Source organism: Macaca thibetana, chromosome 1 (assembly GCF_024542745.1).
Source record: "Macaca thibetana thibetana isolate TM-01 chromosome 1, ASM2454274v1, whole genome shotgun sequence".
NCBI classification, from domain to species: domain Eukaryota; kingdom Metazoa; phylum Chordata; class Mammalia; order Primates; family Cercopithecidae; genus Macaca; species Macaca thibetana.
This window is the reverse complement of record NC_065578.1, coordinates 141,076,320-141,100,395: the sequence shown is the minus strand read 5'-3', so window position 1 is coordinate 141,100,395 and position 24,076 is coordinate 141,076,320. Positions and strand designations below refer to the sequence as shown.

The window sequence follows — 24,076 nt, the reverse complement described above, 5'->3', positions numbered from 1 at the left end:
GAGTAAAAGAGGAAATTTGCAGAGTATAGATTTTGATAATTTGTGATTTTCAATCCATATGAATCCATTGCATTTAGAAAATCAAAATCAAAACTTTAATAGAAATAAATGAAATAAAAATTTTAATTTAAAAGTAAAGACATTTAAATGGGAGAAAAGATTGAGAAAATATTTAAATACTAATAATTGCTACTTGCTTTAAATGCTTTCTATCCTGTTTCAGGCATTTTACATGTTGTAGCCTGTTTTAGACTATTGTAATCCTCACTTACAGGTGAGGAAACTGAGGCAGAGAGATTGACTACATGTCCTAAGTCACAAATAGGCCATCTCCAGATTCCTGAAGTTTTAACTTCTTAGCTATGCCGCCTCCTGATATTATGTGGTGCAGTCAAAATACACACTGTAAAGGCCACAACCACCACCAAACAGTAACACCTGAAGTTCAATCCCCTCACTTTGCTTACTAGCTATGTAACCTGGAAAAGTTCATTCAACACTTAGAGACTCAATTCTATCATGTGTCCAGTGGTTATAATTATACCTGTGCTGTCTCTAAAACTTGCCATGAGATCATACATGTTTGTGTGTGACAGGAAAGCAGGGGGAGAGATTTAGATTTTAAATATGTGCCACAGGACAGAGATTAGAAAAGAAGCAAGAATTCATCTTCAGGGGGATTTGGACAGTACAGAAACAAATCTTGTTTATCCACTGATTTCCTCTGTGATTCTCAGGGAGACGTTACCCTGGGGAAAGTTCTGGCCCCTGAGTGTAATTAAATGGCACTTATTTAAGGAAAGAAATTATGCCGCCAAACTCTTTCACCTGAAACGGTCAGGAAATTGCATTATTAGCATTATTACTTGGTAGCGGAGTGAGAAAGGGGGAGGTAGTTTTTTGGACAGTATGTACCCCTAGTGTGAGTACTGTATTTCCTTATTTAAGGAAAGAAAAAAAAAATGGTAACTTTTCTAAGAAAATATCAACAGTCTTATCCAAAATAGTAACAACTTCAAAAATCGAGTGACACAGGAGGAGTGCGGAACTCCAGCTCATAGCCACAGCAGAACAGCTGGGAGCAGAGACATGCCCAACCTGTTGTGTGAGGAGGGCGAGTTGGTGATCATTCATAAATTGATCACCGTGGGATCACCGTGGGCCTCTATTAAGTGGATTTCTATTAAGCGGGAGCTCCATGGCTCCTTGGGAGACTCACTGCACAGTAAGGAGAAAAGCTCTCCCTGGAGAATCTACCAGAGTAACTTCAGGGTGTATGTTTTGCTTTAAAAAATAAAATGTTGGGCCGGGTGCGGTGGTTCACGCCTGTAATCCCAGCACTTTGGGAGGCTGAGGCAGGCAGATCACCTGAGGTCAGGAGTTTGAGACCAGCCTGACCAACATGGAGAAACCCTGTCTCTACTAAAAATACAAAATTAGCTGAGTGTGGTGGTGCATACCTGTAATCCCAGCTACTCGGGAGGCTGAGGCCAGAGAATCGCTTGAATCCAGGAGGCAGAGGTTGCAGTGAGCTGAGATCACGCCATTGCACTCTAACCTGGGCAACAATAGTGAAACTCCATCTCAAATAAATAAATAATAAATAAAGTGCTAGCCCAGGCACAGTGTCTCATACCTGTATTCCCAGCACTTTGGGAGGCTGAGGCAGGAGGATGAGTTGAGACCAGAAGTTTGAGACCTCATCTCTACAAAAAATTTAAAAACTAGCCAGCTGTGGTGGCATTCATTGGTAGGTCAAGGCAGACCAGGAGGCCAAGGGAGGAGGATGGCTTGAGCCTGGGAGGCTGAGGCTGCAGTGAGCCATGAATGTACCACTATACTCCAGCCTGGCTGACACAGCGAGACCTATCTCAAAAACAAAAAGAAAGTCATAAAGTGCCTTTGATAGCAAATATAAATAACAATATTGTGAAGGTGACAGTCACTGTTATTCTTATTTTAGGAGATGGCCGGAACAATTCCCTGACCTCCCTCAGGAATCCATGACACTGCCTCAGAATACAGTACTCACACTAGGGCTACATACGGTCCACAAAACCACCTCCCCCTTCCTCACTCCACTACCAAGTAATAATGCTAATAATGCAATTAACTGAATGTTTCAGGTGAAAGAGTTTGGGGGTTTACTTCATCTGCATCACATGCATACATAGTCCCAACACTAAAGCCAGAAAAATATTGATTTAAATACATTTTCTGCTGATTAATTCAACTTAGGATGTGTAAGTGTTGATAATCCTTCACAATCCCATAAGAATTCCACTGGAGTTGTCCCCTCTGATTCCCACAACAAACTGTAAGAGAAACTAGTTATCCCCACTCTAAAGACAACAAAATGGAGGACTGGCAAGGTTAGTTGATCTCCCTCAGGATAGATTAGGAGTAAGAGTCAGGACAGGGTCTAGGTCCAGGGTTCCTGCAACCACCCTCCTCTTAAGTGTCTGCTAAGGTCTTTTTGAATCTTAAGATTTTGGAGCCTAGAAAGTTAATTAACTTAGCCCCAAAGCTGTCCCTAAGAGTACCCTTTACCCACTCTTAAAGAGGAGACAGACAAAATTGAACTGGGTACGTCACATTCATCTCCTGGTCTACTTAAGAAGCAGAAGATTACCAAGAGTGGGAATCCACCAGGCTATAGTTCCATCTCTCCCATCTCTCCCCTGGTTATTGATGTTAAGCTACCATGTTACTCACTGATAGAAACCTGGAAGCAACTAAAACAAAAATTTTTTGGCCCTAAATTACCCCTTTGACCCTTAACCTGAATTTTGGCTGCTTTTGCTTAGCAGTTACTGATTCAAAGGCCTGACTGTAAGCCACAGTGACCATGCATCAACCCTCCATCTGGTGAATGATATTGATTTAACAAAGGGCAACGCCATGGCCAAAAATGTGTGAATGACCCCGACATGGCGTGCCAGCCACTGAGGGACCCTGTACCACAGAGGCCCATGGTTCTTCATACAAACACTCAGACACCCCCTGCCACATACCACACCCCCATGCCCAGCTCCCAGAACAATTTGGATTCAGTTATTCAACAAATATTTATAGAGGACCTCCGAGGTGCCAGGCACATTCTATGTATTGGTATTACGGGATCTTTGGGTGTTGCTTTTCTGGTCGGAAACCTGTGGTCAATGGTACCTTTTCCCAGGTTTTGCTTGGGCCCACTGGGCTCATTCCACCTACTTGGCCTGGCAGGCTACGCTCAGCTCATGCTACCAGCCTGGATCCCATGTCCCCAAGGGAGACTGCGAGTCAGGCGTGGAGCAACGACGGGTGTGTGAGCGACTGTGGGGTCTGGCCACTGTACAGACATGCTGGCTGCTGCTGCAGGGTGGGCAGCTCCAGGTGCCGGCATGGGCACCGGCTCTCTGTGAGGCTGTGGCTGGACCAGGTGCACTGCAAGCAGCTTCATTGGCTGACACTGGCGAATGCAGTGACACCTGGAAGCTTGGAGATGCCAGCAACCACAGGGCCCCAATGAGGGAGTCACAGCCCTGGTTTGGGGAGCTCCCAGATCTGGACTCCCTGAAGGGCCACAGCTCATCTCTCCTTCTCTTCACCTTCGATGTGGGAGAACAAGGAACATGTTTCAGCCCTGTTTGGGTTACAGCTCTTTTAGCCTCACCATTCTGCAGGTCCCAAGTTCTTGTCTTACAACCAGGAAGAATGAGGTATGCAGACAGTGGAGGGTGATCAAGATGAAGAGCAGCTTTACTGAGTGATAGAACAGCTCAGAGGAGACCCACAGTGGCAGTTCCTTTCTGCAGCCAGGGTGTCCTATTAGGTGTTCAGCTCCTAGCAGAGAGCATAGCTTCTCTCTGCAGCTGGTCTTCCTGTCCTCTGTCTAGCTCTGGCTCAACCTGGGGCTTTTATGGGCCTCAGAGGGGAGGAAGTAAGTGCTGATTGGTCAATAGGCAGCCATGGGTGGGCCCAGAAAAGGCATCACAAGTTCCCACTCTGGTCCATTGGACTGGCAGCCCGGTCCCCAACCTTCAGGACCTCCCTGACCTGAAGGTGGGAACTCACTGAAGACCCTCTCCCTTCCACCCAGGAGCCTCTCTGCCTCCTGCCATCACCCATGGTGCCCAGGCTGCTTGTACCAAGGGGCACCTGCAGGCCAGTGCTGAGCTGCCCTCAGCACCCCCTCAACTTCCCCACTGAGCTCGTCGACACCTAAAGTCTGGAGGGGACCAAGGAAACAGGGGGCTGGTGTATCAGTGCTGCCTCACATGTGCGCACATCTGGCCAGGCTGTGACAGGACCCAGGCTCAACTCCAACCCTGCCCCAAGATCAGAGCAGGTGCTAGGAGCTGGGAGAGGCCAAGAAGTGGAAGCAGACACCCCTGAGCCTATTGGGCAAGTGAGGGGGCCTTCCTCAGTCCCTGAGGGTGCAGAGCGCAGTGAACGCCTGGGTCCTGCACCTGAGAGGGCAGGGGTCCCACCTGCTCTGTGGAGTGTGCACCCCGGCCACACCTCCTCACAGCCTGGAGTGGGGGCTCTAGGTCCTTGCTGGGCCCTTTTCTGCCCACCCCTTCATGCCCAATCACACTGCTCCCCTGCTAGCGGGTGGCGCAGTTGGCTGCCTCAGGGATGCAGGGCACAGGGGACCCACTGCTGTCATTGCTGCTCCTGCAGTCACTCCTGCTACCACCGCCCACACCTCCCTGCTGCAGCTGGTGCAATGGCAGTGGCCACTCCAAACGGCCCGCCACTGCCATCATTGGGAATATAGCAATTAACAACACAAACAAAACCCCTGCCTTTGTGGCACTTATATTCTAGTGGGGAGATTTAAATGACAAACACAATAATAATACTAAAATATTTCAATAAACTCACCCACTATATTTCTCCAAATCACACCTTCTAGCCTCTCTGGGGCTCTAGTTTCTAGGACTACATTTCTGCCTGGGTTTTGATTTCTAATATTCACCACTCACCTCCAAACATTGAGCCTGCCTTGGTGTTTTGGCCACCATCACCCTCAGCCACTTCTGACAGCTGGAGCCCTACCCTGAATCTCATTATGTGAAATCCCTCTCCCACGCACTCAATGAGACATGTTGGGAATTGTGCTGGAATATCCATCATCCCCTCCCATTAGCTGTTCCCTGCACTGTGAGTGGAGATGGCTACTATCATGTCCAGGGGGCCTGATTAGCTCTAAACACAGCTCCCTGCTCCACTACCTCTTTGGTCTGGTTCTAGATACTATCAGGCTTTAGGGATCTGAGATGGGAGCATCTCCAATACAATAGTCATTCAGAAGGAGATTGATAACCCAAGGGAAGGATGTACAATTCCATGGTAGGACCAACAATTCCATTTTGAAATTTACTGCACACACTGGGCAGTGTTCTTTCATCACTCAGCATCACTTGGCTTCAGTTTCCACCCTTGTCAGAGTCCATCCTCATTCTTCTTTTCTTCTGTGTCTCCCCTAGCACCACTCTCTGTGCTCGTCGATGTGCTCCCTCTCACCTCCCTAGCTTCCACTTCCCTGCTTAGTGCACTCTGAAGGTATTCTTTCTCCCTAAGCCAGCTTTTTCCTGTTAGTACCCAGCACATCCGTATATAACGACATCAAAAATCCTCTCTTTATTCCCATGGACAGGTAAAAAAAAGGTGAAGGAACACCATAACAGTTGAATGCATTGAAGGCAGAAAAGGACTAAAATTCAAATCTCCAGGCTCTGAGCTCTTCCTAGTAATCTACATGACCTATGGCTTGTAAGAACTTACTAGTGACCTAACTTCCTTGTTTTGGAGATCTCAAGCAAAAACTTCATTCACTCTTTTTGTCTTTATGATCTCTCTCTCTCTCTGTCAATACACACCCACACAGAGTGAGAGAGAGAGGGATACACAGAGTCTCTTGACTTGGTTTAGGATGGGGAGGGCTGGGGATATGGAAGTTGATGCATCAAAGGCCTCCATATATTGGTGAGGCTACTGGAGGGAGGAGCAAGTGCACTTTTGCTGGCCAGAAAGATATTTGACTTTTTTGTCCCTCTCCAATACCTGGGTAAGCATTAATCTAGATAACATATACAAAGACTGCTGAGTTATTCAAAGACCAGCACTACACTGCACAGCATTACTTAACAAGGAGACTAGCAATAGCTTATACCCATATAGCCAAGGAATTTCTAGTCTTGATCTTTAGTCAGGAAAGGAAGAGAGTGGAAATTGAAAATCACTCTGATATCTGCCTCACTCTAAGGAACAATACTAATGTCAAATGAGTAAGATTGGTTTTGATAGCAGTGTATATGAATTAAATTTGTGAAAACTGCATCCATGGAGATTTGCAAGCATCAAAGAGCAGGCTGCAGGGAACTACCCTGAACCCAGCAGTCTTAGTCCATTTATGTTACTATAAGAGATTACTTGAGGATGGGTAATTTATCAAAAAAAAAGAGGTTTAGCTGGGTGTGGTTGCTTGCACTTGTAAACCCAGCACTTTTAGGGACCAAGGTGGGAGGGTTGCTTGAGCCCAGGACCTCAAGACCATCCTGGGCAACATAGTGAGACTCCATGTCTACAAAAAAAGTTTATTTTAATTATCCAGGTGTGATGGCACAAACCTGTGGTCCCACCTACTCAGTTGGCTTGGGTGGGAGGATAACTTGAGGCTGGAAGGTTGCAGTGAGCCATGATTACACCACTGCACTAAAACCTGGGTGACAGAGCAAGATATTGTCTCAAAAAAAAAAAAGAAAAAAAAGAAAGAAAGAAAAGAGGTTTATTTGGCTAACAGTTTTGCAAGCCGTACAAGAGCCATGGTGCTAGGATCTGCTTATGGTAAGGGTCTCAGGCTGCTTCCATTCATGGCAGAAGGCAAAGAAGAGCTGGTGTGTATAGATCACATGACAAGAGAGGAAGCAAGAGAGAGGGGAAAGGAGCCAGGCTCATTTTAACAGCCAGTTCTTGAGGGAACACTCTCATGGAAACTAATAGACTGAGAACTCACTCATTACCTTGAGGAGCGCACCAAGCCCTTCATGAGGTATCCATCCCCGTGATCCTAACACCTCCCACCAGGCCCTATCTCCAATACTGGGGATACATTTCAACATGGGACTTGGCAGGACCACACAAACTCTATCCAAACCATAGCACCAACTAAATTATTGATGCTAAGTTTTCAAGAACAATTCACCTTTGGGGCACAAGGTAATTACACAAAGCTCTGATGCAACAGCTGGAGGAAATAACCCAAACAAATAAACAGGGCCCATCTAGGGGAAAAAAAGTCCTCCAAAAGGGAAGCTTAATAAAGTACATGTGTTCAGTTGATTGTGGGGAGAAATTATTTTGCTCTGGCAAATTATATTTGTATGTAAACATCATATTTTGAAATAGGATTGTGTTCTCAGTCCAGCATCACCAGGAAAGGCAGAAGTGTCCTGAATGTTCAACAATATACCGTACAGATTCTTTTTATTAAAATCTCATTTCACTGGGATAGCTCCTTTGAGAGAGATGTGCAGAATAATGCTAGGAAATCAGTGAACCAACACCACGTAATTATATCACGCATATTAAATATTTCTGCTTACGCATTCGCTACGCACTTTCCTGCACTTAGTGCACAGAGACAGCAAGGACGTCACTAGCTCAGGAGCTTGGGAGAATTATTTCTTTTTCCTTTTTTCCTGTTCCCTCCTTTCCAGCTTTTTTAATCAAATAAGAGAGGGAACAAATCAAAGTTATTAAGTCTTCACCCCCTCTTTGCAATGCTGCCACTTCAAAAGTGCTTTATTTGGCTCCTTTCATCAACAGAGTTCTGAATGATCAATGGGAAATAACTGCTAAGTCACCCAGCACAGATTTTCATCATTACCTGTTCCCTCTCTGGACTCAGCCCCAGCCCCGGGGAGCTTCTAAACCATGTGTTCAGCTCCTTTGGGACCCACTTGATTACCCTGGAAACAGCAAAACAGCTCCAGCTGAAAAATCAGATGATGCTAGGAGTTTTTCATTTTTTATTATAAGATTAAAAGGAAAATGGTTACCCCTATGGTTTGACAAACATATAGTTTATTTCAAAGATGGCTGGCTCTGGGAAAGAGAGGAACATCTGAGCACATGATTTTATCCAATTATGGCAAGATTTAGTATAAATCAAAAACACTGATCCTGAATTCTTATAGCTGATTAGATCTTCATTCTTTCATTCATTGTGAAAGAAATGGTGGCAGGAGCCTATAGTGTCAGCTACCTTGGAGGCTGAGGCAGGAGGGTCCCCGAAGCCCGGAAGTTGAGTCTAGCATGGGCAATATCGCGAGACCCTGTCTCCTAAATAAATACGTAATTTAATGGACAGCTACTTTGTGCTGTGTTCTGTGCAAGGCACTAGTATTGGAGAGTCAATCGAGAATCAGAAAGAGATCTTCTTCACAGAGGAGTGTAATGAATTAACAGAAGAATTGAATGTGTGTGGATTGTTCTAATACCAGATAGAGGGCGGCAGCGATGATGGCAGAGACTGACCTGGAAGGCTATGATTTAAAGAGAGGGAGAATTTCCTTTGGCTTGCTGATCTAAGGAAGACTTGTTGAAGAAAATGTTATTTTATCTGGGTCTTGAAGCATTAGTAGAATTGCACACAGGGAACATGCTAAGAGGAAGAAAAGAAATTTTCAGGCAGAAGGAATAGTAAGCATACACAAAGGCCAAGTTAGAGAGTGTGGGGACTGTCTTAGGATCCCAGTGAATAGTTTCAGGGAAGGAAAGGAGCCTGAAATGAAGTAACAGATGAACTGGATGTCAGGGAGTTCCCAAGTGCCTGACCATTTCATCAATTCTCTTCGATGGTAAACAAAACAAGACAAAACCCTAGAGGCAGTTCTTTGTACGGAAATCCTTCAGTTTTGTGTCATGTGACCCTGTTACCCTGCCTGAAGGTGGCCTCATTGTTTGTGCACCATCTCTTGTCTGCATAACCTGCTCTTCTGCTTACCTGTGCTTTCTGTTCAGCTTGCAGGTGGCATTGTCTGGCCCTGGTGTGACTGCAGCCTGGAAAGAGTTAACACACTTTTCACCTTGCATCTCCTTACCTCAGTGTCTTTGTACCCCAAATCTGAATTCTCAAAAAAAATTTTGTTGGATTGGACTGATTCAGGTACACATTTCTAGTTCCATCAGTTGTGACTGGTGAGGATGGCATCCCAGGGCAAATATGGCAGCCCATGTCCACCCCTGAAGCACCTGCTATGCGTAAAAGTGATATCAGTAGGCACTTACCCTGAACAAGAATCATAAGTTTCTAAAATGTCACAAATGTCTGCAAACACTTAAGAAGATAAGGAGGTCTGCAATGCATACCTTTAGAAATTATTTCAGAAAGGTAAGAAATTTGAAAGTTGTGGCATTCACAGAAACAACCTTCAGTTACATGAACAATCGCGATATGGAGATGTTTGTAACTCCGCACTGCTGAATAAATGAGATGATTCACTCCTTTGAGTCCCCATGACCTCTCTGAGATTCATGGGTGTAATAATTTGCTTCATTTCTCTCCACTTCAAGATTCCCAACAGTATGTTAAGTAGGAAAACATAGTCTTTCCTGCCTCATCCCATATGCATTCAAATTACTTGTAGTGTGGAGAACATAGTTTATGCATCCACTTATGTAAACTTACCAGGATTATGAACAGAATATATTCTCACCAGGCAAGGGCAGTGTTTTACTTTTATAGGATACATAATCTGATAAACAGTGTCAGCAGAAAAGGGGATTTTACCAGGTAATGGTTAAGAAAGTGGAGGGGGACTGCAAATAAATACTTTAAAAACCATTTTAGTGCTGGTTGCCTTCCTTTATAAGGCTACCACAAAGCCACCTATTTATACAGTGTCTGATTTACCAATCAGTAAAATCAGTGTCTGATCTGAATGTACCAATATTGGCTGTAAATTACTTGGGCAAGGATGCACAGATCAAAATTGCAGCTGCCACTACTGCTGCTTTCAGCTTACCACTAAATTTGACAAGATTGCCTCAATAGTTAATTGATTAAGTGATAACCGATTATGTGGGGGTGATCATGTGCACCTCTAACACACACACACACACACACACACAACCAATAGCAGAAATTTAAGCTCATCATTCCTATGAACATATGTGACTGTTAAAGCCATAGATCTACCACTGCAATTGACTCCTCTGACAGCCCCAAACTTGAATATGATTCATGTTTTCTCATCAGTAAGGTGGTGTACTATTAACTTGGTTTTTGTGATTCTTGAGGTAATCTAGAAATGTTCTCTCTCTTTCTTTGTTTATAATCTTAGCAAACCAATTTTACTAAAAATGTCCTATTTACATCCCACAGGCATCCAGGGCTCAGCTAAGACTTTCTGCTTCCAACTAAAGAGAAGAATTGGAACATTTAGGGAAAATATTAGGCTATCCAGTGAATGTCAGTAGCTGAAATTTTCTACTAGTACAGATGATAAGAATTCTTTTGCTATGTGAGCCTGATCTGTTTCCACAGTACTTGAAACGTCTGCAATGTATTTAAATCAGACGAGTTTGTTGTAAGTTAGAGCTGAAACGGAAAGGAAACAAGCAGAGAAAGCCCCTGCAACTGAGAGGGGCTGATTTCCGCAAATGGTCACTGAAATTGAGTTTTTCAGTGGCCAAAGCCAAAGGGGCTCTGCTTTGTTACTGAGACAATGTTTTAAGGCTGCAAACCAATGATTTTTAAAACATATTGATACAAAAGTCAATTGCTTGGGGCTAAAAACCAAGAGACTATGTACACTATTTAGAATATATGGACTTCACAATGAATACGCTGATAGCCTTGAAATTTGTAATAAGAGAAGCAAACTGTTACATATTTTTTCCTTTGGTATAAGTACTATAGATTCTGGAATGTGAGCAATTCCACCTTCAGTTAGCCACAAAAGTATGTAGCCTAGCCCTAAAATAAATGAATAAACCTGGAAAGGGATACAACGTGCATATGTACCAACTTGGCAAGCGTTATCAACTCATGACAGAAAATAAGGGCACTTTTCCAGGGCTACACAAGTTATTCTCAGAGGCCTCCAGGGGCCGCAAGATTCTTCTGCACTGGTCCTGTTATCAAGGTCAAGCCACAGCATTACCCCTCCATCACCAAGGTCCCTGTGGGACTGCCACTGGTCTGGTCTCCATCTCTGCTCCTATGGAGGCTGTTGTCTCCCTGTAAGTGCTTTCCTTAATGCTCTCCACAGCAAACCTGGGACAAGGTCCACTTTTAAAAAAAGATTTTATTTTGAATGTCAGAGATAAATAAACGAAAATAGCCTGGCAAACTGAGATTTACAAATATTCGCCTACTTTACTTTTCTTAAAGCCCACAGACACGGGTCCTAAGGAGTCTTAACCTTCCTCCTGATCTATCCACATGTAGAATTCCTCCAGGTTCTGAGTCATGTGCTCTTTTAAGTCTCTGGCTTTCTCCTGCAGAAACCTAGAAGGCTCTTACTTCTTAACCCCTTCCCCTGGTTCATGTGACACCAACCTTGGCCTTGTCTCAAGTGTCACTTCCTCCAGGAATGCACCCCAATAAGTCTCTCACTGCCTAATCAGGTCTAGGCACCTGTGTTACTTTCACTGCTCAGGGGTCTTTCATTTCACATTTCATAGTTGTGTTTTTATTTTTCATGTTTAAAAAGCTATTTGTCACCCAAAAGAAGTAGAATCAGGGACTCCAACACCTTTGTACACCTATGTTCATAACAGCATGATTCATAGTAGCCAGAAGGTGGAAGCAGCCCAAGTGCCCATCAACAAATAAATGAATAAAACATGTGGTGGATTCATACAACAGAATATTACTCAGCCTTAAAAAGGAAGGGGATTTTGACACAAGCACAGCCTGGATGAACCTTGCAGACACAATGCTAAGTGAAATAAGCTCGTGACCAAAGGACAAATATAAGATTCTACTTGTATGAGATACATAGAGTAGTTAAATTCATAGAGATAGGAAGTAGAATGGTGGCTGTCGGGTGCTGTGAAGAGGGGAAGATGGGGGTTCTTGTTTGATATGTATGGAGTTTCAGTTCTGAAAGATGAAAAGTTCTGGAGATGGATAGCAGTGATGATTGCACAACCATGTGAATGTACTTAATGCCACTATGGACGTGTAAAAATGGTTAAGAGAGTAAATACTTATGTGTATTTGACCACAATTAGAAATAATAAATAGACAAATAAAATTGATTTTTAAAAAGCCATTTAATACTTATCTCGCACTCCTAGATGATAAGCTTTCCAAGGATAGATGCTGTATCTATTTTTTCAGTGTTATCTTCCTGTGCCTGGCATATAGTAATCACTCCATATGTACCTCTTGAAAATAAGATAAATGAGTGCACGGCAGGACCAGATAATCTTCTTTTTACAGGGTCACCGAATATATCTGTGTCTGAGCTTCACCTCACCTCTTGACATCTCCTACACCAGGCAGGAAAAATGTCCACTTCACTGTGTAATTTTCATCATTCAAGTTCTTATTTCCTTGATATCTGCCTCCACCCAGGATGAGTGATGATGAGCCCCCCATCCACACATTGGGAATCCCCCAAGAAGTATGGCCTCATTCTTTGGCCTCAGAAGAACAATCTTATCAGAATATGTTATCACAACATCAGTGTACTTTCCAAAACTTGGTCATTCTATCTGATATAACCCTACCGTTAGGACAAATCAGTTCCATTGGCAATAGCTGTGATGAACTCAGAATAGTTCTCTACACCAGTGAGTGGGGAACAGCATGTTGGTGAGCCCTTTCTAAAGTCTTCCATGTCAATACTCAGTTCCTGTAAGTAACTACTTGAGCCAAAATACCTATAAGAACTGACTCTATATGAATACACCACAGTTTTCAGCACAGGGTACTCTAAACTCACATAAAGTCCCCCAAAAGTGTATACTCCCTGTTTCCTTTCCACTTAAAAATTCTAGAACATGAAAGAGAATCAATACAGTTTTGGCCCAGCCATGCACAACAATTTACACTACCTATGTTATCAAGCAGGACATTTATTTTTTAATCTTAAATATTTTGCTTTAGATTAATGACACTTGAACTTTGCCTCAAAACGTGTGGAACAATTGGTAACCAACTGGTGTATTTCAACTGGTCCTAGAACAAAGGGACCATCTTCCCTAAGTAAATATTAACATTTTAAATTTTGATGAGATATCGAATTGATTTTAAGTTTAAATGGTAGGTTTTACAGTTCTTACCCATCATGGTTACAGAAATCTCTGGCTTTGATTTTTAACCAAGACACTCGTTACTTCTACACATGCCCCGTACTTCGGTGCTCACCTTCTTGTTAAATCTGTACTTTTAAAAAATATCCATTCAATTCTTGCAGAACTTATCAACTGTGTATCAGTTTCTTTATTAAAGGTATTATATCTTTATTAAAGATATTTCTTTAATATCTCTCTCCAATATTTAGTAATACCTTTTCCAATCCTGAATTTTTATAACCGAAGGAGCCAGCAACAGAAAACAGGAAATTGTCAACCTCATGTCAGAGCTTATAGTGAATTTTTGAAAACTCGCAACTTAAATCTATAAATCCGGAAGTTTTCTTGTTTTATTTCTCTCCCCAACAAAATATACTTATTGCCTCATTGTAACCATAAAACCTGGGGAGACAGATGTGTCTCCTACTCTAAGATCCTTCCCAGATTCCAATCACCTCTGAATCACACTGAGGCCACTTTCTACAAGGGTCACCTAAGCAAACCTTGCCACATATACCATCGTCCCATATCACACACTAAGATACAATGACTGCAGAAATTTAATCTTGTGCAAACAATGATCTCTGTTAGAAGCCACTGAAATAGAAAACTAAATATTCTGCTGCTTTTGAAAAAATCCAGGTAGATGGTGTTACCGATCTTGTGACCTGAAGATGCTTCTTGCTGTGTGTTTCCCACACGATGCTTTGTATCAGGAAAGAACGTAGTCATCATGCCTGTGTGATTCAGGGACTGCAATGAAAATTGAGCCATCAGGAACTGTTCTTTTTTGGCAGGCATCCCAAAAACGTAGCAAATCATTCAGCAAAGAGGTACTATAGAGAGGTGAGGTATAGGGGCCCTGGAACCAGCTAGGTTCCTCCCCAGCTGCTCTGCTTGCTGAGCACACGATGTGTGCAAGTTATTTAATCTCCTGCTGTCTCAATTTCTTCATCTATAAACTGGGGGTGACAGTTGTCTTCAGAGAATTGTGACGAGGGCAAAGTGAATAGTGCATGCACAATGTTCACAGTATCCTGTGAATGGTTCATGGTTTACACGCACTTTTTTACATTTAAAATGTAGCATTTTACATTTAAAATGCTGGGCATGCAGTAAGGAACCAACGAATATTAGCTAATGTCACTATTTGCTTCTTTCTTTAATTGATTTCTAGCTCCCACCATTTTCAAGGACCTTAGCTTAAACCCGATCCTTTACATTACAAATCACCCCCTCTCCTTTCCTCAGTTACAACTGGAAAACAAAACGTCCCCTCCCTCCTCAGCTGAACAATCATTTATATTCACCTGCTCTATCGGGGCCTAAGAGGAAACCAGCTATGGAGAGAATTCAAAAGTAGAAAGCTGGGTGAAAGGTCTCTCAGGAGTGAGAAGGCCATTTTTTCACTGGTTTGCTCTGCAGAGGAAAATAAATGGGCCTGAAACAATCACTCTGAAAAATGAGTTGGGGGTGGGCAAAAGAATCTCATTCAATATTTGTGTGTGTGTGTGTGTGTGTGTGTGTGTGTGTGTGTGTGTTTTAACCTATGGGTGACCAAGATGCCTTAAGTCTGAGGCTTCTCTTCAACACAGGTAAATTGTGTGCCCCAAGCCCACTAGTGGCTCAACTAATAAATTGATTTAGTACTAGTTTAAAAGAGCTGTTAAAATGAATGAAAGACTCTGGACTGTTTCTTTCTAACTAGCATGTCACTATCTTGCTCAGTTTTATTTGGGGTTCTTAGTGTGGGAGCACACAGAGGAAGCAGATGGGAGACCTGTCAAAGCTTAACTCTCTGCCATTGAACTTCTGACTTCTGAGGAATTGAAAGGTAACTATATCTAGTAGCCTTACCGAATGAAATGCTATGCTAAGATCACCGTGAACATTATGAATGGCAGTGAAGCTCCATATAGGTTAATGAGAGGGAGTAGTGAAAACAGTCAAAGATAGGAAGTTCCATTCACTTTACCATCCTTGTCCTAAAAACTCCTTAGGGGTGGGACATGGTCTGAAAGGCAAGTATGATGACACATAAATCACTTAGTGATTTTCCTGAACTAGACAGCACCCCAGGTAGGTGGGCTTAGCTGAGAAGGGTTGAGGGGACAGACAGCCCACTATACGCATTTCCCCCATGAAGCACGCTACAAATCTTCTCTGCAGTCTTCTGTGTCAATATATCTTCTATAAATAACCGCTCAAACGTTCTTCCTGGTGGGGAAGGGAAAATGTTTACAAGAAGGGGCTGTTCTGTATGAAGGTACTTCCTTCCCCCAGTCCCAGCAGGTTGTGACATGAGTTTGGGCTACTCCTGTTCACCAGTCATTCTCCTCTCTGTGCAACACAAGGAACAAAGAAAGAGCAGATGTGCAGTGGAGTTGGGGATGTTGAAGAGTGTTGAGCATAACCGATGGACTTTTCTGTCATTCTGAGAGCTTTCCTGAGAAAAAGGAATGTCCATGTGTATCATAAGCTTGAAATAATAGAGTGACGTGGGAGAGATGTGTGGCATGAGTAGCAGGGCATATGGTTGGGGACTCTATATGACTAGTGGGGTAGATTTCTAAGTAGTTCTCATTTCCTTCAGGTCTCTCCTCAAAGGTCACCTTATCTGTTTTACACGAAATAGTCTCCACCCACTTCTCCATTGACACTCCCCACTCACTTTACCCTGGGTATTGTACTCTGACATTCTCATCACCACCTGACATTACCATGCATTCACTTGTCTATCTGCTTCCTCCAGTTGGGGCATAAGCCTGAAGAGAATCAAGACTACTGTGTTCATTGCTTTATAATCAGCACCCAAGACAATGCCTGGAACATAGTGGTGCTCAGTAAATATTGCTGACGGATGAGTAAATCTGTTGTATCTGTTTAGTTTTTATACAAGACTCCTGGAAAGAGAAAAGGGTGCCAAGCATCAACTTTAGAATAGTCTAATCTTCTCATTTTACAGACGAGAAAACTGAGGCTGAAACAGGTCATGGCTTATGCCAAGTCTGGCTGATGCAGAGAATGACGCTGAGGCTCCATGGTCCACTGAGCAGCCTGTCCTCAAGAGCATAAACAATTTTGCTGAGCATATCTGACATATGACGAGGTGATGGAGAGGAGCTGGAAGGAAATTTCCTGGGCACGCTTGAGACATTCCCCAAATGAAAAGGAGAAAACTGATTCCAGAGACACTGAACAAATGGGAAAAGAAGGAATGACCATGCCCCTGTCCAACAGGCTGCCTGCCTGGGGATGGCAATGAGAGAAAGCAGATGGCTGCACTGGCACACAGCAGCTGGCTGGAGCAGTACAAATTGAGTGCCCTTGGTGAATATCATTAGAGTAAGTGGTGCGCTAAAACACCTAGAGGAAGAACAAGCAAGCAGAACACACACACACACACACACACACACACACACATTTTTATTTTATTTTATTTTATTTTTTTATTATACTTTAAGTTCTAGGGTACATGTGCACAATGTGCAGGTTTGTTACATATGTATGCGTGTGCCATGTTGGTGTGCTGCACCCATTAATCCGTCATTTACATTAGGTATATTTCCTAATGCTATCTCTCCCCCCACCCCCTCCCCACAATAGGACCCAGTGTGTGATGCTCCCCTTCCTGTGTCCAAGTGATCTCATTGTTCAATTCCCACCTATGAGTGAGAACATGCGGTATTTGGTTTTCTGTTCTTGTGATAGTTTGCTGAGAATGATGGTTCCAGCTGCATCTATGTCCCTACAAAGGACACAAACTCATCCTTTTTTATGGCTGCATAGTATTCCATGGTGTATATGTGCCACATTTTCTTAATCCAGTCTGTCACTGATGGACACTTCGGTTGATTCCAATTCTTTGCTATTGTGAATAGTGCCGCAATAAACATACGTGTACATGTGTCTTTATAGCAGCATGACTTATAATCCTTTGGGTATATTCCCAGTAATGGGATGGTTGGGTCATATGGTACTTCTAGTTCTAGATCCTTGAGGAACTGCCACACTGTTTTCCACAATGGTTGAACTAGTTTACAGTCCCACCAACAGTGTAAAAGTGTTCCTATTTCTCCACATCCTCTCCAGCACCTGTTGTTTCCTGATTTTTTAATGATTGCCATTCTAACTGGTGTGAGATGGTATCTCATTGTGGTTTTCGTTTGCATTTCTCTGACTGTGAGTAATGATGAGCATTTTTTCATGTGTCTGTTGGCTGTATGAATGTCTTCTTTTGAGAAATGTCTGTTCATACCCTTTGCCCACTTTTTGATGGGGTTGTTTGTTTTTTTCTTGTAAATTTGATTGAGTTCTTTATAGGTCCTGGATATTACCCCTTTGTCAGATGAGTAGATTGCAAAAATTTTCTCTCATTCTGTAGGTTTCCTGTTCACTCTGATGGTAGTTTCTTTTGCTGTGCAGAAGCTCTTTAGTTTAATTAGATCCCATTTGTCAATTTTGGCTTTTGTTGCCGTTGCTTTTGGTATTTTAGACATGAAGTCCTTGCCCATGCCTATGTCCTGAATGGTATTACCTAGGTTTTCTTCTAGGGTTTTTATAGTTTTAGGTCTAATATTTAAGTCTCTAATCCATCTTGAATTAATTTTCATATAAGGAGTAAGGAAAGGATCCAGTTTCAGCTTTCTACTTATGGCTACCCAATTTTCCCAGCACCATTTATTAAATAGGAAATCCTTTCCCCATTTCTTGTTTTTCTCAGGTTTGTCAAAGATCAGATGGCTGTAGATGTGTGGTATTATTTCTGAGGACTCTGCTCTGTTCCATTGGTCTAGATCTCTGTTTTGGTAACAGTACCATGCTTTTTTGGTTACTGTAGCCTTGTAGTATAGTTTGAAGTCAGGTAGCATGATGCTTCCAGGTTTGTTCTTTTGGCTTAGGATTATCTTGGCAATGCGGGCTCTTTTTTGGTTCCATATGAACTTTAATGCAGTTTTTTTCCAATTCTGTGAAGAAACTCATTGGTAGCTTAATGGGGTTGGCATTGAATCTATAAATTACCTTGGGCAGTATGGCTATTTTCACAATATTGATTCTTCCTACCCATGAGCATGGTATGTTCTTCCATTTGTTTGTGTCCTCTTTTATTTCACTCAGCAGTGGTTTGTGGTTCTCCTTGAAGAGGTCCTTTACATCCCTTGTAAGTTGGATTCCTAGGTATTTTATTCTCTTTGAAGATATTGTGAATGGGAGTTCATTCCTGATTTGGCTCTCTGTTTGTCTGTTACTGGTGTATAAGAATGCTTGTGATTTTTGCACATTGATTTTGTATCCTGAGACTTTGCTGAAGTTGCTTATTAGCTTAAGGAGATTTGGGGCTGAGACAATGGGGTTTTCTAAATATATAATCATGTCATCTGCAAACAGGGACAATTTGACTTCTTCTTTTCCTGACTGAATACCCTTGATTTCTTTCTCCTGCCTGATTGCCCTAGCCAGAACTTCCAACACTATGTTGAAAAGGAGTGGTGAGAGAGGACATCCCTGTCTTGTGCCAGTTTTCAAAGGGAATTTATCCAGTTTTTGCCCATTCAGTATGATATTGGCTGTGGGTTTGTCATAAATAGCTCTTATTATTTTGAGATACGTTCCATCGATACCGAATGTATTGAGAGTGTTTAGCATGAAGGGCTGTTGAATTTTGTCAAGGGCCTTTTCTGCATCTTTTGAGATAATCAGGTGGTATTTGTCTTTGGTTCTGTTTATATGCTGGATTACGTTTATTGATTTGCATATGTTGAACCCGCCTGGCATCCCAGGGATGAAGCCCACTTGATCATGGTGGATAAGATTTTGATGTGCTGCTGGATTTGGTTTCCCAGTACTTTATTGAGGATTTTTGCATCAATGTTCATCAGGGATATTGGTATAAAATTCTCTTTTTTTGTTGTATCTCTGCCAGGCTTTGGTATCAGGATGATGTTGGCCTCGTAAAATGAGTTAGGGAGGATTCCCTCTTTTTCTATTGATTGGAATAGTTTCAGAAGGAATGGTACCAACTCCTCCTTGTACGTCTGGTAGAATTCGACTGTGAATCCATCTGGTCCTGGACTTTTTTGGTTGGTAGGCTGTTAATTATTGCCTCAATTTCAGAGCCTGCTATTGGTCTATTCAGGAATTCAACTTCTTCCTGGTTTAGTCTTGGGAGAGTGTAAGTGTCCAGGAAATTATCCATTTCTTCTAGGTTTTCTAGTTTATTTGCGTAGAGGTGTTTATAGTATTCTCTGATGGTAGTTTGTATTTCTGTGGGGTCGGTGGTGATATCCCCTTTATCATTTTTTATTGCGTGGTCTCTGTATTTCCTGGATTTGAATGTTGGCCTGCCCTACTAGGTTGGGGAAGTTCTCCTGGATGATATCCTGCAGAGTGTTTTCCAACTTGGTTCCATTTTCCCCCTCACTTTCAGGCACCCCAGTTAGACGTAGATTTGGTCTTTTTACATAATCCCATACTTCTTGCAGGCTTTGTTCATTTCTTTTTCTTCTTTTTTCTTTTGGTTTCTCTTCTTGCTTCATTTCATTCATTTGATCCTCAATCGCTGATACGCTTTCTTCCAGTTGATCGAGTCGGTTACTGAAGCTTGTGCATTTGTCACTTATTTCTTGTGTCATGGTTTTCATCTCTTTCATTTCGTTTATGACCTTCTCTGCATTAATTACTCTAGCTATCAATTCTTCCACTCTTTTTCAAGATTTTTAGTTTCTTTGCGCTGGGTACGTAATTCCTCCTTTATCTCTGAGAAGTTTGATGGACTGAAGCCATCTTCTCTCATCTCGTCAAAGTCATTCTCCGTCCAGCTTTGAGCCATTGCTGGTGATGAGCTGCACTCCTTTGCTGGGGGAGATGTGCTCTTATTTTTTGAATTTCCAGCTTTTCTGCCCTGCTTTTTCCCCATATTTGTGGTTTTATCTGCCTCTGGTCTTTGATGATGGTGATGTAGTGATGGGGTTTTGGTGTGGGTGTCCTTTCTGTTTGTTAGTTTTCCTTCTAGCAGTCAGGACCCTCAGCTGTAGGTCTGTTGGAGTTTGCTTGAGGTCCACTCCAGACCCTGTTTGCCAGGTTATCCGCAGCAGAGGCTGCAGAAGATACAATATTGCTGCACAGCACGTGTTGCTGTCTGATTATTTCTCTGGAAGCTTCGCCTCAGGGGTGTACCCCGCCGTATGAGGTGTGTGGTGTTGGTCTGCACCTAGTGGGGGATGTCTCACTGTTAGGCTACTCAGGGTCAGGGACCCACTTGAGCAGGCAGTCTGTCCGTTCTCAGATCTCAACCTCTGTGCTGGGAGATCCACTGCTCTCTTCAAAGCTATCAGACAGGGGTATTTACCTCTGTCAAGATTTCTGCTGTTTTTTGTTTAGCTATGCCCTATCCCCAGAAGAAGAGTCTACAGAGGCAGGCTGGCCTCCTTGAGCTGTGGTGGGCTCCACCCAATTTGAGCTTCCTGGTGGTGGCTTTGTTTACCCACTTAAGACTCAGCAATGGTGGGCACCCCTCCCCCAGCCTTGTTGCTGCCTTGCAGTTAGATCTCAGACTGCTGTGCTAGCAATGAGGGAGGCTCCGTGGGCGTGGGACACTCTGAGCCAGGTGTGGGATATAATCTCCTGATGTGCCTTTTGCTAAGACCCTTGGTAAAGCGCAGTATTAGGGTGGGAGTTACCCGATTTTCCAAGTGTTGTGTGTCTCAGTTTCCCTTGGCTAGGAAAAGGGATTCCCTTCCCCTTAGCACTTCCCAGGTGAGGCGATGCCTCGCCCTGCTTCAGCTCTTGCTGGTCAGGCTGCACCAGCTGACCAGCACCAATTGTCCGGCACTCCCCATTGAGATGAACCCAGTACCTCAGTTGATAATGCAGAAATCACCAGTCTTCTGTGTCACTCACGCTGGGAGCTGGAGGCTGGAGCTGTTCCTATCTGGCCATCTTGCACACACACACATTTTTAAATTTTTAGTTTATTCTTTCAATTTCCCTTCACTACAAGGTAGACTCCATGAAGACAGGACCTTTGTCTGTGTTAATAATTATTAGTTGGATACATGAAAAGATGAATGAATGAATTATTAAGCATCTCCCATGATAGACATAGTGCTAAGCACAAAGGATGGTTTCTGCATCAGAAGGAATCAGAAGGGGAAATAAATAAGACCCCCAACTACCAAGTGGTACGTTTAGTGTTATGAAGGAGCTGAAAGGGTCCCAGAAGAAGCTAGACCTTGGGGGTCAGGAGGTCTCAAGAAATACATCAGGTGGTGGTTGATGATTAGCTCAGGTATTACAAGAAAAGCCTAAATGGATCAGGAATAGAAGACGGAGAACTGAGAGAATAGCATGTGCTAAAGCCAGAAACAAGAGGGGCCTAGAGGAACTCCAAGCAGCACCACATCATGTGGGAGGGACATAGCCTTTTGAATTAGACAGACTCAAGTTCAAATCCTAACACTGCTCCTTACTACCTGAGTATTTTTGAACAATTTACTCTGGTAGACTGATCTTTGGTTTTAAAAATCTGTAACATAGGAAAAATATTGCCAGCATGTCAGGTTCTTGCAAGGATTACATGAGATCGTGTTTTCTATAGAGGATGCCATGGTTGAGATCAGGAATTACTGGCTGCTACTCTAGTGGGGAATTGGGGAAAGGTGGCCTGAATGAGCAGGCAGGGGTCAATTCATCTGTGACTTGAGGGTACTAGGAGAATTTTGTACTTTGACCAGGAGGCATGAGGAGGAGTTGCAGGGTTTTAAGTAGAGGGATTATGAGAGTGCAGGCAATGAGACTATTTAGTAATCACTCACAATAATCCAGGAAGGAAATAAAGGTCTCTCTAAGGAAGATACAATGGGAATGAAGAGGAGAGGATGCACATAGGATACACAGGAGGAAGAATGGATAGGACTTTATTACTTATGGTTCCTATGAAAGGAAGAGACATCTAGAACTATTTCTACTTGTACTTCTCAGTAAGCTCTTCAGATCAGGGCCAGAACCAAACTCTTTTTTAGCAGCAGGCAATGAAATAAATACAGGATCCAGGGGAAAGATTTAATATGTTTTATAGCAAGATATTTTAATTTGAATTTTATAAAAGTATCAATCTGCAATAGATTCCTCATTTTAGTTTAAGAACCTTTGGTTTACAATAGTGCTGTCCAATGCAAGCCACGTATGTAATGGTGACATTTACGGTAATATTATTTTTTATTCAACCTTATATATCCAAAGTATTGTCATTTTGTGATGGTTAATATTGAGTGTCAACTTGATTGGATTGAAGGATGCAAAGTATTGTTCCTGGGTGTGTCTGTGAGGGTGTTGCCAAAGGAGATTAACATTTGAGTCAGTAGACTGAGAGAGACAGACCCACCTTCAATTAGATGGGCACAATATAATCAGCTGCCAGTGCAGTAGGATAAAAGCAGGCAGAAGAATGTGGAAAGACCAGACTCACTGAGTCTTCCAGCCTTCATCTATCTTGCATGCTGGATGCTTCCTGCCCTTGAACATCAGACTCCAAGTTCTTCAGCTTTTGGACTCTTGGACTTACACCAGTGGTTTGCCAGGGGCTCTCAGGCCTTCAGCTGCAGACTGAAGGCTGCACTGTTGGCTTCCCTACTTTTGAGGTTTTGGGAGTCGGACTGGCTTCCTTGCTCCTCAGATTGCAGACAGCCTATTGTGGGACTTCATCTCGTGACCCTGTGAGTCAATAACCCTTAATAAATGCCCTTTCATATGTATATGTATCCTATCAGTTCTGCTCCTCTAGAGAACCCTTACTAATACACATTTCAATATGCAATCAATATAAAAACATTAATGAGGCCAGGTGCAGTGACTCACGCCTATAATCCCAACACTTTGGGAGGCCAAGGCAGCTGGATCACGAGGTCAGGAGTTCGAGACTAGCTTAGTCAACAGAGTGAAACCCCATCTCTACTAAAAATACAAAAAATTAGCCGAGCCTGGTGGCGGGTACCTGTAATCCCAGCAACTCCGGAGGCTGAAGCAGGAGAATCGCTTGAACGCAAGAGGCGGAGAGGTTGCAGTGAGTCGAGATTGCACCACTGTACTACAGCCCAGGCAACAGTGCAAGACTCCATCTAAAATATATATATATATGTGTGTGTGTATATATATATATGTGTATATGTATGTGTGTATATATATATGTATATATGTGTGTGTGTATATATATGAGATATATTGCATTTTTGCAATCAAAATCCAGTCTATATTTTACAATTATAACATACCTGAATTTGTAGTAGCCACATTTTAATACCTCAATAGCCATATGTGCCTAATGGCTACAGTGCCAAGTGACACAGATGTAGAATATCCACTCATTGCTGGTTTAGGTGATTGAGTGAATAGTTGGTCATTCTTTAACCACGTCTTAGAAGAAGCACAGTGTTAGAGGGAAATCCTTGTTCCCCACTCTCCTAATTTTACTTCAGAGAGATTTATTCTAAACATACCAAGCCTCTTGCTTTACCCCTTAGTCCTCTCCTAGAAAAGTACAGTGAATTTCCCATGGGTAGTTTTGGGAAAATAAGCCAGGCATGTCCATCTCAGCAACTCCATCCTTCTTCTTTAAAAAGCCAGCCTGATGAGGGAAACCAGGGATCTGTGCTCCTCCTCTTGTGTACCCCCTTCATGTGGGAAGGCCTGCCGTGGCCTGGCACTGCCTTGATCCACAAGGTAAATTCCCCTAGTTCTGTGGTTGTGCCTTCAAGCTTCTTTGACACTCACAACAAGTCAT

General features: G+C 42.8%; 1 protein-coding gene and 1 long non-coding RNA gene across 2 annotated transcripts in view; one reads left to right on the top strand and one right to left on the bottom strand.

Moving 5' to 3' along the window:
• The window catches only part of MIA3 (MIA SH3 domain ER export factor 3), a 935,339-nt gene that overhangs the window by 171,744 nt on the left and 739,519 nt on the right, over positions 1–24,076 (top strand). The gene's annotated exons all lie outside the window — the stretch shown is intronic.
• LOC126937818 (uncharacterized) lies at positions 13,837–23,418 on the bottom strand. The gene is made up of 3 exons (XR_007719862.1): positions 23,291–23,418; positions 14,610–14,718; positions 13,837–14,052 (listed from the first exon to the last, which is right to left on the bottom strand). It is a non-coding gene; the product is annotated as an uncharacterized LOC126937818 (long non-coding RNA).